The sequence below is a fragment of the Herpailurus yagouaroundi genome, unplaced genomic scaffold (genome assembly GCF_014898765.1).
Source record: "Herpailurus yagouaroundi ecotype Mexico unplaced genomic scaffold, PumYag 67793, whole genome shotgun sequence".
NCBI classification, from domain to species: Eukaryota; Metazoa; Chordata; class Mammalia; order Carnivora; family Felidae; genus Herpailurus; species Herpailurus yagouaroundi.
This window is the reverse complement of record NW_024420586.1, coordinates 26,105,684-26,120,244: the sequence shown is the minus strand read 5'-3', so window position 1 is coordinate 26,120,244 and position 14,561 is coordinate 26,105,684.

Here is a 14,561-nt window from a genome sequence, read left to right as displayed (position 1 = left end):
GCATCTACTGGGTTCCAGATGCTAAGCTTTTTATACACATTATGTCATTTAAAGCCTTACTACAACTTCCTGGGTCAGGTATTAATATTATCTGCATTTGGCAAAAGAGATTACTCATGTACAGAGAGGTTAGGTGCCTTTCCTGGGATCACACAGCTAGTAAGTGACAGACCTAGGATATGAACTTAGACCTATCAGACTCCAAAGCCCATGCTCTTTCTCCTACACCAGTACTGGCACCTGGCAGTAGCCACAGACTTTTAGAAAGTCTAAGGGGCAGAGACCCTATCTTATTTGCCTTTGTGCCTTGAGTTGTATCACAGTGGCTATCAAGTAGTAGACATTCGACAAATTCTTTTTTTTTTTTTTTTGATGTTTATTCATTTTTGAGACAGAGAGAGACAGAGCATGAATGGGGGAGGGTCAGAGAGAGAGAGGGAGACACAGAATTGGAAACAGACTCCAGGCTCTGAGCTGTCAGCACAGAGCCCGACACAGGGCTTGAACTCACGAATCACGAGATCATGACCTGAACCGAAGTCGGATGCTTAACCGACTGAGCCACCCAGGCGCCCGGACAAATTCTTAATGAATGAATGAATATCATTAGATTCGATACATTCTTTCTTTTTTTTTTTTTTACCGTTTATTTATTTTTGAGAGGCAGAGAGAGACAGAGCATGAGCAGGGGAGGGGCAGAGAGAGGGAGGTACAGAATCTGAAGCAGACTCCAGGCTCTGAGCTGTCAGCACAGAGCCCTATGCGGGGCTCCAACTCACAAACCGTGAGATCATGACCCGAGCGAAGTCAGACGCTTAACTGACTGAGCTACCCAGGCGCCCCTAGGTTTGATAAATTCTTAATGAATGAATGAATCTATCATTCATTAAGAATTTATCAAGGGGTGCCTGGGTAGCTCATTCAGTTTAAGTGCCCCACTCTTGGTTTCACCTCAGGTGATGATCTCACGGTTTCGTGAGTTCAAGTCCTGCATCGGGGTCTGCACTGGCAGTGCGGAGCCTGCTTGGGATTTTCTCTCTCTCCCTCGGTCTCTGCCCCTCCCCCATTCGTGCTGTCTCTCTCTCTCTCAAAATAAACAAACTTAAAAAAATAATTTATGGGGCACCTGGGTGGCTCAGTTAGTTGGGCGTCCAACTTTGGTTCAGGTCATGATCTCATAGTTCGTGGGTTCGAGCCCTGCATCAGGCTCTGTGCTGATAGCTCAGAGCCTGGAACCTGCTTCGGATTCTGTGGCTCCCTCTCAATCTTCCCCTCCCCTACTCATTCTCTCTCTCTGTCTCTCTCTTTCAAAAAATGAATAAACATTTTAAAAATTTCAAAAAAAAAAACCAGCACAAATCTAAAAAAAAAAAGAATTTATCTGGCACAGGAACAGACACTCAGATCAATGGAACAGAATAGAGAACCCAGAAATGGACCCACAAATGTATGGCCAACTAATCTTTGACAAAGCAGGAAAGACTATCCAATAGAATAAAGACAGTCTCTTAAGCAAGTGGTGCTGGGAAAACTGGACAGTGACATGCAGAAGAATGAACCTGGACCACTTTCTTACACCATACCCAAAAATAAACTCAAAGTGGATGAAAGGCCTCAATGTAAGACAGGAAGCCATCAAAATCCTAGAGGAGAAAGCAGGCAAAAACCTCTTTGATCTTGGCTGCAGCAACTTCTTACTCAACACATCTCTGGAGGCAAGGGAAACAAAAGCAAAAATGAACTACTGGGACCTCATCAAAAGGAAAAGCTTCTGCACAGCGAAGGAAACAATCAGCAAAACTAAAAGGCAACCGACAGAATGGAGAAGATATTTGCAAATTACATATCAGATAAAGGGTTAGTATCCAAAATCTATAGAGAACTTATCAAACTCAACACCCAGAAAACAAAGAATCCAGTGAAGAAATGTACAAAAGACATGAATAGACACTTCTCCAAAGAAGACATCCAGATGGCCAACCAACACATGAAAAAATGCTCAACATCACTCATCATCAGGGAAATACAAATCGAAACCACAATGAGATACCACCTTACACCTGTCAGAATGGCTAACATTAACAATCCAGGCAATAACAGATGTTGGTGAGGATGCAGAGAAAGAGGATCTCTTTTGCATTGTTTGTGGCAATGCAAGCTGGTGCAGCCACTCTGGAAAACAGTATGGAGGCTCCTCAAAAAACTAAAAATAGAACTACCCTACGACCCAGCAGTGGCACTACTAGGCATTTATCCATGGGATACAGGTGTGCTGTTTCGAAGGGACACATGCACCCCCATGTTAATAGCAGCACTATCAACAATAGCCAAAGTATGGAAAGAGCCCAAATGTCCATCGATGGATGAACGGATCAAGAAGATGTGGTATATATATACAATGGAGTATTACTTGGCAATCAAAAAGAATGAAATCTTGCCATTTGCAACTACGTGGATGGAACTGGAAGGTATTATGGTAAGTGAAATTAGAGAAAGACAAAAATCATATGACTTCACTCATATGAGGACTTTAAGAGACAAAACAGATGAACATAAGGGAAGGGAAACAAAAATAATATAAAAACAGGGAGGGGGACAAAACATAAGAGACTCATAAATATGGAGAACAAACAGAGGGTTACTGGAGAGGTTGTGGGAGGGGGGGATGGGCTAAATGGGTAATGGGAATTAAGGAATCTACTCCTGAAATCATTGTTGCAGTATATGCTAATTTTGGATGTAAATTTTTTAAAATAAAAAAATAAAAAGAATTTATCAAATTTTTCCCACTCATTCCCTCATTCATTCACTCAACAAATATTTATCGAGTGCCTGTAGTGTACCAGGTGTGTCTGGGTAGAAGCTGGGGATACAGTGGGGAACAAACTCCCTATGGCACTTACATTCTAACTGGGGGACTATAAACAAATAAACAAGAAAACATCAGATGATGATGAGTACACAAGAGGGGAAAAAAAGAGCATGAAGCAATTAAGAATGACTGGGAGGTCAGAGAAGGCCTCTATAACAGACATTTAAACTGAATAACGAGAAAGAGCAAGTTACGTAAAAGTCTGAGGGACACACATCTAAGAGAGATGAAACAGCTAGTGCCAAGATCCTGAGGCAGGAATAAACCATGTGGTGAATCAAAAAAAGAATACAGTGTGCTAAGAGCAAGTAACAGAAGGGGTAAGTACTGAGAAATGAGGTGTATTAGTTTCCTAGTGTTGCCATAGCAAAGTGGTACCACAAACCAGGGGGCATAAACAACAGGAGTGTACTGTCTCAGTTCTGGAGGCCAGAAGTTCGAAATCAAGGTGTCAAGATCAAGGTGTCAGCAGGGCTGGCTCCTTCTCAGGCCACGAGGGAGAATCTGTTCATGACTCCCTCCTAGCTATTGGTGCTTTTCTGGCAATCTATGACATGCCTTCAAGAAGCATCATCCTGACCTCTGCCTTCACCTTCACATGGTATTCTCCCTGTATGTGTGCTTGTTTCCAATTTTTTTTCTTATTTTTTTTACTTAAAGGATTTTTTTAAGTTTATTTATTTATTTTGAGAAAGAGAGAGCAGGACAGGGGCAGAGAGAGAGGGAGAAAGAGCATCCCAAGCAGGCTCTGAGCTGTCAGCACAGGGCCTGATGCAGGGTTCGAACCCACAAACCACGAGATCATGACCTGAGGTGAAGTCAGATGCTTAACTACCTAAGCCACCCAGGTGCCCCCAAAGTTTTCCTTTGTATAAGGACACTGGTCATGTTGGAGTAGGGCCCACCCTACTCCAGTATGACTTCATAGTAATTTAACTAATTACATCTGCAACAACCCTATTCCCAAATCAGATTACATTCTGAGGTTCTGGGGTTAGGACTTCAACATATAAATTTTAGGTAGAAACAATTCAACGCATAACATGAGGTTAGAGAGGCAGGCCAGATGAAGAGTACAGAAGGCCTGAGAGGCCAGGGTAAGGGGGTTGGATTTGTCCTTGATGTAATGGGAAGTCACCAAAGGCTTTCAAACCAGGCAAGTGGCATGATAAAATTTATGTTTTAAAAGGATCGTTCTTGCTGCTATGTTAGATTATGAGAGAATACAGCCTCCTGTGCCTGCATGAGTCATATGGCCCTCCTGCTAGGGATGGGAATTCTCATAACAACCACTTACTGGACTTGAGGCTTTAGTTTTCATTATTTATCATTAGTTCACAGGAAAAACAAATTTAGCTTCCAATTGAGGAGATGAACACATTTGTATAACTACAAATAAAAATATTGTGTTCTTTTCCTGGATGTGTACAATTAAAAAAATTATAAAAGCTTGGTAAAAACCTCAAATAATACCAACAGAGGTAAATTAGCAAATACAGGCTCTGAGACACTGTTCCTCCAGTCCTATCCATTCCCGTGCCTCACTCTTCTACACATCCACATTTTATTTTTTAATGTTTATTTATTTTTGAGAGAGAGAGTATGAGCGGGGGAGGGGCAGAGAGAGAGAGAGAGAGAGAGAGAGAGAGGGAGGGAGGGAGACACAATCTGAAACAGGTTCCAGGCTCTGAGGTGTCAGCACAGAGCCCAACACGGGGCTCCAACTCAGGAACTGCAAGACCATGACCTAGGCCGAAGTTGGACGCTCAACCAACTGAGCCACCCAGGCACCCCTACACATCCACATTTTAAAAGAAACCTTTGGATATCCCCTTCCTAGAATTGTCTCTGATAATCTCTACACAGTTTCTACACAGATTCTTACCACAGTAAATTTTTAACACTAGGCCAACTGCCCAACCAGATGGGCTCCTATTACCTCCTTCCCGTAAACTGATCCGGAAATGGTCAGGATGAACAGCACTAAGCCACAAGATTAGTCGTAGAAAGCTCATTCGACTTGAGATCAAAAGCAATGAGAGACAGTTTCTGTTACGGCACTTCCTGCCTCTGAGATACTGAACAAATCACAACCAAGTCTTGGTCTTAGTTTCCTCATATTTTGCCTGTCTCATGGGGTTGTTGTGAAGTTCAAGGGTATTTGTGTAATAAATCATTTCTAGCATATGGCTGCTAGTGTAGACAACCTTCCTCTCCACTCTCCACATACACACAGCCATGCTGTTGGTATTTATCCACATACAATGGAGTTTTTGTTTTGTGACTGGAACTAGAAACAGGAGTTATGCTGGAGGACAGGCAAAGAGGAAAGAGGTAAAATTGGCTTTGTCAGGCTGGGTGGTACCTAGGGTGAGGAATAGTTCTCCAGGTAACTTTGCCAGCTTCAGATGTGGCCAAGTAGGCATTAGAGCCAGAAAGAATGAAGTGGGTGCATCCTTCTTGAGAACCATAGCTGACAGATTGGTTTGAGTGTACCTGGGATGTCCTGATTTGGTGTTATATTCCAGTCTCAGAGGCAGAAATGATCAGGAAATATTTTGGTGGGAGAGGAGATGCCAAAATTCTGCTAATATTCAGGAGAGGCTGCCAAGCCCATAGATACTGGACTTGGAAAAAAATATTCTGTCACTGGAATAGACTACTGGTTTCTGCCATTCTAAATTGACTGTGATTTAGATTGTCATCTAGGGAATGGGCCTGTGTTTTCCTTTCATTGAATCCTTAATACCTCGTGGTGCCCAATAAACATTGGTTATGAATTGACTATTCTCCCATCAATGTACTAACCAGGCCCAACCCTGCTTAGAGAGGGTTGGGGGAGGAGGGAGGGACAGAAAGAGAGGGAGACAGAGGATCTGAAGCAGGCTCCAGGCTCCGAGCTGTCAGCACAGAGCCTGACGCAGAGCTTGAACTTGCAAACTTTGAGATCATGACCTGAGCCGAAGTTGGAGGCTTAACCGACTGAGCCACCCAGGCACCCTATAAAGCTCAGTTTTCATTCCCAGTTTCAATTCATCTCACCAATCCAATAAGGCAGTTTTTATCGTCATTCCTAATTTACAGATGTGATTCCTGAGGTTAAAAGAGGTCAAACCATGAGCCAAATGAGTAGCAGAGCCTGAAATAAACATGCCCTCCATCACTTGCAAAGGGTTGTATGAGATGGTGATCTAATGATCCTATTTTAGAAGGTAGTAACTTCTAAAATACTGTGGGTAGGTAAATGTGGTGACCCTGGAAGGTGGTGTAATTTTGGAAAGAGATACATCTTCAAGCAAGAAACAGGAACTAAAGAAGGCAAGCTTTACACAAACAGCCATCCCATTAGTGCTGTGTTGTTGGAGGTCCTGCTCTGGGCTGGGCCCTGTACCTAGTACTTGGGACAAAAGAGTTCACAGGTAGGATAATGAGTTCTCCCAGGTGGTGCTAAGATGGCTCCCACCATGTAGGAGGCTGATAAGGCTCAGGGTTGGGAGGTGAAGCCTGTAATATTCCCGTATGGTTTTCCAAGTACAAGTCCAAGATTTAGCACCAAACCTCTGGGAATCTGTATTTTAATACCTATTTCAGATCATTCTGATGCATAGTCAGGATATGCCCAATGAGCTTGTTGCACATCACATTTTATTTTCCCTGAGCTTTTAGATTAAAAATTCTACCTCCATCTCAGCTGTGCTATAGAGGCACACTTAGGCCAGGATATTTAAAGAGAAGTGATCTCCCATGCACCCCCAGGCCAGTGAAATAACCAGAAAAATTGCCTAAACAGTGAGGAGAATCTTATGGAGCTCACAGCCATATTGTGGGATCCAGAAGCCCATTTTCTTCTTTTTTTTCATTTAAAATGTTTATTTATTTTTGAGACAGAGAGAGAGAGAGAGAGAGTATCAGCAGGGGAGGGGCAGAGAGAGAGGGAGACACAGAATCTGAAGCAGGCTCCAGGCTCTGAGCTGTGAGCACAAGGCTCAACATGGGGATTGAATGGACGAATCGAGAGATCATGACCTGAGCTAAAGTCAGACACTCAACTGACTGCACCACCCAGGTGCCCCCAGAAGTTCATTTTCAAGAGGAGATTCTTCCTTCAGAGTCAATCTTAGAGATCCCGAGTTTTGTTTGATTGAGAGAGGCAGCAGTTCCCTTACAATAAGCCTTGAGTCTAGGTCCTCTGGTTGCAAATCCTATACTTTTCCCTTTCTTTCTTTTCTTTCTCTTTCTTTTCTTTCTTTCTTTCTTTCTTTCTTTCTTTCTTTCTTTCTTTCTTTCTTCTTTCTTTCTTTCTTTCTCTATTATCTATCTATCTACCATCTTCCATTTTATCTTCAGCCTCCTGAATCAAGACACTCGCAGTGGGTAATGTATAGACAGGGAACTTTTTCCTAGGCTTAAGGAGGCCTAAGGGGAGTCAAAAGCCAAAAATATCTTCTGCCACCCTGAATGTTGCTCTCTGCCCAGAGACCTGCTGTTCTTTTTTGAGAACAAGACTTTATCACTTGTGGTTGTTCGAACACCTCTCTTACCTCACATCCCAGTAGCAGTTGAAATTGCTTATTATGAAGGAGGGAAGAGAGGCTAGGAGATGGGCCTTGGGAGCTCAAGGGAAGGGCAGGGCCTGAGATCCTAGAGAAGGAGCTTGGGAGTTCTGGAACTAGAGTCCAAAGGCCAAGAGCTGGAGATAATAATAGTTACCTACTTCTACTACACTTCTTCCTTTGCATGGTATTATGAACTGAATATTTGTGTCCCTCCAAAATTCATATATTAAAAACCTAATTCCCACTGTGATGGTATTTGGACATGGGGAGGTGATGAGGTCAGGAGGGTGAAGCCCTCATGGATGGGATTAGTGCCCTTATAAAAGGGACTCCAGAGACTTCTCTAGCTCTTTCTGCCATGTGAGGATATAATGAGCTGTTACTAGTGTCTGACCCAGGAGAGGGGGTCTCACCAAGACCGACCATGGTGGCATCCTGATCTTGGACTTCTAGCCTCCAGAACAATGGGCAATAAATTCCTGTTGTTTGTAAGCCACCCGCTCTATGATAATTTGTCATAGCGGCCCAAACTAAGATATGTACAATAGCTCCAATTGACACCTGTTTTCCTAGGTAACTATTAACACCACCATGTCAAAAGTATCGTAATCATACACTATCTAGCCATCCTAATGAGGGAAGGACTGGAGTCCTTCTTTTCTCATTTTTTTCAGGACACTGCTCTGAAAAAGAAATGACAGCATTCAGATAAGTTCCTTAAAAGTAAGGAATGCCATGATTGATTTAATAATGAGAAAAGCATAAGCTTTATCACACACAGTAAAGAGAGAATGTCTGATAAATACCTTATGATTGAATTTTGTATTCCCACCATCTAACTGTAAGTATGAATTAATGCTTCTTGCCTCACCTACCCTCAGACACAGTTCTCTTTTGACCAAACCATAGCTACATTGGTATTTTAATGATTGCACTGACATCTGGTGGTCATTTCCAGGTGTTTCTCTGCACAGCTCCTGTACCAGATGATGTATTGATCTGTACCTCAAACTCCACCAGAGCCACTTTTATCTGAGCCCTACAGTGACCAGACATGACACTCTAATTCACAGTAAGTTGTTGATTGCTGGGAACATCTAGATGTATTGTTTTTTGTTTTTGTTTTTGTTTTTTTACCCAAGGTATTGAGATTAGAGGCAAGAATAGTGATAGTGTGGAAGGGGTCTAGGAAAATGATAAATAACATCAGAAACTCAAATTTCTTTGTGGAATTTCAGGCTTACAAGGGAGTTATCTTTATATAGAGGTATCCTTCCTAAAATGATACCAAGTAGGCCAAAGGCATTAAAGTTCTTAGTAGCAACAAGTCAACACCAGTGCGGGTGTGACCAAATATCAACGCGACAAACCTTAAAAAGTGGGACATGTGGTAAGCTGCCTTATTAGCGATCTGGCTAACAGAAACAGGCAGGGGATGGGGGCGCAATCAGATGCAGGAAAAGAGAGAAAGTAGGAAAGCCATACTTCAAAGTATAGCTTTCCTTTGTTTTCTGTGTTCCACAAAAGCGTGAAAAGGAAATGTTTGCGTATTCAACCACCTCCCCACAAAGCCTCCCTCCTTGGTCACCTCAGAGGGTTTCCCACAGAAAACAATTTAATCTCCACATACCATAAAGAGGGTACTGCCAACCTTACTTTTCATTGGAGGAACATTCCAATCACCCATCCTACTTCTTCTAAGGAGTGACTGTAGGCAAGAGGCCTGTAAAAGCCTACCATCTTACATCACTAAAAGCTCAAAAAGACAGAAAAAGAATACAGCTCCCTGTTAATTCTCATGTCATCAGGAAAGTATCACCAACATATGAGACAGGAACATTTAAGTAGCCGTAACAAATGAGGTATCTGGGATCTCTCAGAAAATGCCAAGCTGCCCCTCATTTGTCTCCTTATGGTAAAAAGTCCTACTAAATCTATAAATGTAAAAACAATTAAGTATCTAATGAATCACTCAAAAAGTCTTTAAAATTTTTATTTATTTTTGAATGAGAGAGAGCGTGAGTGGGGGAGGGGCAGAGAGAGAGAAGGAGACACAGAATCCGAAGCAGGCTCCAGGCTCTGAGCTGTTAGCACAAAGCCCGATGCGGGGCTCAAATTCATGGGACATGAGATCACGACCTGAGTCGAAGTCGGACGCTTAACCAACTGAGCCACCCAGGCACTCCTTATGAATCATTTTAAGAAGTGAGCCCGCTCATAGGAGTTTGCAGGTACCTTTTATACTATCCTTCCCCGATTCCCTCCATCCTGCTCCCTGCTTCTGTGATCAGAAATCAATAGCTATAAAACTTGGAATCTTCAAAAACACACCAAACACCAGGTTGGATAAGGCTGTGCTTTATTACATGCATAATTACAAATCTGTGCTAAGTGAAAATGTATAAAGCAATGGCGACCCGGGTTTATACCACACAGAGAAAGGGCTGGACAATCCCATTAACCCTTCTGTCAATGTCCATTCCATTGCCTTTAACATGATTGTTTCCATTTCTTATGATTTGCATAGCACTTACTTGTCAAAGTACTTTCCATTCATTGTCTCAGTTTATCCTCACAACAACCCTGTGAGGTAGGTAGGGCAATTAACACTATCCCCATTTTGCAGATGGGAACACTGAGGCACAGAGCGGTTAAGATCTCGAGGCTAGTTAGTAGAAGCATAAGGAATAGAAACCAGGTCTCCTAACTCCCCAGCCTATGTCTTCCTTTTTAGACTATGTTGCTATGCATGACTAGGGAGCAAAATGAAGTGAGCAGTAAGCTATAGCTTTGGTACCGGCTGTGCCTATGAACGGGGACCAACATCTCCATAAGCTAGAATAAAGCTAAGAAAGCATGACTTAAGGGTTGGCAACACTCCAATAAATAATTGCTCTGAACAGCTCAGCACCAAGCTTCCTAGGAAAACTTGGGCTATATTAGCTTTGGTTGATGCTAGTTTCTGTATTTGCCTAGCTACTGCCGGTATCTACACATTAGCTTCAGTTGAACTTTTACCAACACTTAGGAACTGAAATGTGGAGTCAGGTTTTCTTTGGCTACTGCAGTTGGAGCCGGCCCTACAAATGAGCATATTACAGAGAATTCATATGTGGCCCATGGGCAGGAACCCAGCTTTTCTTACCTTCCTGGCCTCATCAGCTCACCCAATGGGTAATATTTTTCCCAGAGCCAGGAATGAATGAACAGAGGTAAGAGCAGGAGGCTGGCCTTGGTAAAATAGAGAAGAGTCACCATGATGACATCAATGTCACCCTTAGGTGACATGACCAGGGTGCTGTTGGTCAGGTCCAACTCCTTTCTGGCCTGTACCTGGTTAGCAGCATAGCTTCAAAAGACAGTTTAAAAGAACAAAATATTAAACATCATTGTTTTAAATCTAGAATGCAATTAATTCTTAATCATTACATAGTCCTAAAGGACCAAATATATAATAAAAATGTAAATACTTATTGAAAAGCTGAGTACTTAAAAGGCAGGGCAATGAGAGAGAAAGGAGGGAGGAAAAAGGATGAAGTGAAATGGAGAATGGAAAATGAGCACTCTTGAAAGGACCATGTATTTTGAGGTACACTCAATATGATAATGAGACTGAACATTCCCACCCTGATAAAACCATCTCAGGCCACTCCCTCATCCCCATTTTGCCAGATGGCATTTCACTCACTAAATCCTAGGCTGCCGCTGACTTTCAATAGGTTTGGATGAGTAGACGATAATGTTTAGCTCTGACTACTTCATATGTCTGCCTTGAGATGCTAAAGCCCTCAACACTCTCAACAAATACTACTGGCTTTGGCCTCTACAGTGGCACAAAGCCCTGTTTGGCCCACCAACTCAGAAGCATCTTCCATTCTCTATTCTCAGAGAGATGCTGTCCTTTCCCCAAGGTTCACATTCAAAACAGCACACTTGCAAACGGAGAAAAATGTGAATTTGTGGATGACAGGAAAAAAAGGGGGGGGAGAAGAGAGAGAAGGAGAGGCAAAGATCATTTTTTAAAAACCATCATATGCTGTTTCTCCTTTTAAAAGGCCAAACTTTGGGCATGCAGTGAGTGCACGCAAAGGCTGAAGACCCTTTGGTTGGAACTGAGAGGTAGGAATTTATGACTGTGGGATTAGGCAGGGTGACTTAATAGGTCCCATCCAAGAAATGTGAACTCTGTACATCATATACTTTCTTTCCTGGGAAATTCGGCAAAATCGGACTGCACAGTGGAAAAAAACAATTTTGTTTCTTACATCACTTTAAAACTTTGCCCAGATCCAGATGTTTAGAAGTGAGACTGCAGCCAGCAAACATTTGTGGAGTAACGTGAAGTTGCTAAACACTTGCTGTTCCAAGAACTTCTCTCCTTGGAGCACACAACTGAAATTGAGGCAGAGCAAAACTGAATGGTCGCCACAGGTCCATTACATTAATTTCACTGCAAACTGACACAACTCCCTGAGCTCTGATCTGAGAAACCCTCACGTTTTTCTTTTTCATACATACATTTCAATAAGTACGTTCTAGGGAGGCTAAAATAGAGATTTAAAAAAATATTTTGCTATCAAAATTCAAGAAAATCTACCTAAAGCTTATCATTTAGGCAATGGCAGTAGACGTTGCCCTCCTTTGTGAGCAGATGCCATGGGTCAGCCTTCTCCATAAAAGCCGACTGCCTCCAGCTAAATGTTGCTTTGAGCCTGTCCCCGACATGGAAAACACAGTCTTTGAAAGACCACTTGACTTTTTCCTCTACCTGAGGCACATGATCGAATAGTTTATAAATGCTAGGATGTATAGCTTGGGGCACAGGATGGCCTTCCTCCAACCATCTTGTAAGAATGCATATATTTTCTTACTGGGGCTTTTCCACTGCCACATCCTTCAATTCTCTCCCCAAAGGGAATTCAGGCAAACCCAGAGGTGGTTTTAAAAAAAAAATCAAGGTTTTAGGACACTTAAGTTCACACCACATATTTAGACATCAATTTTTTTCAGGACTAAATATCCTACTTCCCATCTACTTTCTAAATTTCTAATTTTTCTCAGGGTTTTCTCAAGCTCAATATTCTGTGTACCACCATGAAAAATGTTCTCCTGCTTTCTCTGAACTGATGGGTGGCAAAATGGCCAGTCATCAGTAAGTACTTTGGCAATGTAAAACACACTGGCCATTTCAAATTCTCAATATTGTCTTCGCTATCTTCATTAAAAACTCAACTTCAAAAGCTGCACCCCTTGTGATTAAAAAAACAAAAACAAAGATACCATGGGGTAGTAAGTTCACCTTCCTGTTCATCACATCACAACACAAACCAAGATTGAGACCCAATGGAGACAGGTGATTCAAATACTTAAAACCTATAATGTAATATGCCATGATTTCTGTGCATGACATACTCTAGTGCATGATGAGTTTTTAAAAATAGATTTGCTCCCCCCACACCTGAACGAGTTCATAACATCATGGTTCAGAGTTACTTCACAGCCTTAGACCACACTAAATCCCCATTACTTTCTCTTTCTCATGTTCAAATGAAGTTGGAGACTTGCTAGAGAAATTTACACTATGCTCGGCTTTTCCTGAAAAGGGGTTCAGTTTCAGCCTCTGGTGCCAAAACAACTGAACTGCTTTGCTGTTCATTCAGCGAATTGATCGTTTGTTCTGCCTACTGGCAAAATCCAAAGTGTCATCAGTGTCAGATTATCCACCAGAGGCTATCAGTTCTTTGGACTATACCACCTCCACTTGACAGTTGGCCTGAACCAGAAGGAAGCTGGGGCCAGAAAAGAGGAGAGTGTCTGAACAAACATCCAAATAGAAACGACCTTGAAAGTGGCCATTAGTTTGCATTTTCAGTCCCTTGCTTCTTTCCCTCCAACGGTATAACCATGCATTACCTGTTTTGGCTTCTTTAATTATTTACGTTGAAGACCTGACTATACAAAATATACCAGTTAGACTATTAATGAACCTGTAGACTCCCACTCTTTTAATGGCTGGATGTCTACGGCATATTTTCCCTCGGAAAATCCTCTCTTGAAGCACTTATTGGCATTCTTTTATAGCTCCTTCCCTTGTGTCGGGCAATTTTCTTTTCTTAATGCCAAAACAGACTAGTTTCAACTCAAATTAATTTGCCAATCACAGATTATCTAGCCTTTTGCCATTGAGGTATGTGGCCATTTGAGGCGACTGACAGACCTCCCTGTATCAGCTTTGTTTGTTGGTTAAGTATGTCCAACTGCTGAATTGGCAATAGCAGAAAGAACATTTTCCTTTGCCTTAAGACAAGAAACTCTAGAGTGTTAAGGTGCTGAGCTAGCAGTCTAGCGGAGAACTGTAGCCACAATTAGCCAACCTTTGAGCCAAACCATAGGATTGGACATATAATGAATACCATACACTATAGCTACTTCTAGCATATGTGTTACAAGGATTCCTGAGAAGCTGAGGTTAATGGATGAGATTTATCAGGAGTGAGGTATCAAAAGGCTATTATTCTCTGGAGGGCCAATCGGTGCTTAGCATCTAGAAAGTATACCTTGGCACAGTGTTATCTGATTTCTCGAAATATTCTCTGAAGTAGCACCTTAACACTGGCTCATCTGTCTAAAATCAAAAACAGAGCCTAGAAGAAACACAAAGGCAAACTTAGACACCCTCCATATCGCTGCTGCCCCATGAAATGAGACCAAACTTTTCATTGTCATCAAATACCAGAAATACTAACACTTCCTGTTTTGCAAACTTTAGCTGGACGGCTAATAAGAAAAGATAGGCAGTGAACCAGAAATACACAGATAAGAATGACTTCTACGCAATACACAGGGGTGGTCTGGCACACAGCCTCATCTCATTCGAGGAAATCAGTGGCATGGAAGGGACAAAAGATGTAAAGTGACTGAGTCATGACTATAATAGAATATAACCTAGGGAGTTTTTTCTCTTTCATTAAAATGTTAGGGTGATATACTTTAAAAAAAGAAACTCTGGTGACTGCCTTGATATTTGAAAGATAAAAATCAATAAAAGCCTTGGCTGTCCAGTTTTGGGCAATAAAAGAATTTCAGATGTTGGAAAGATAAGAACTAGGGGAAGAAAGAGAAAAAACTCCCTA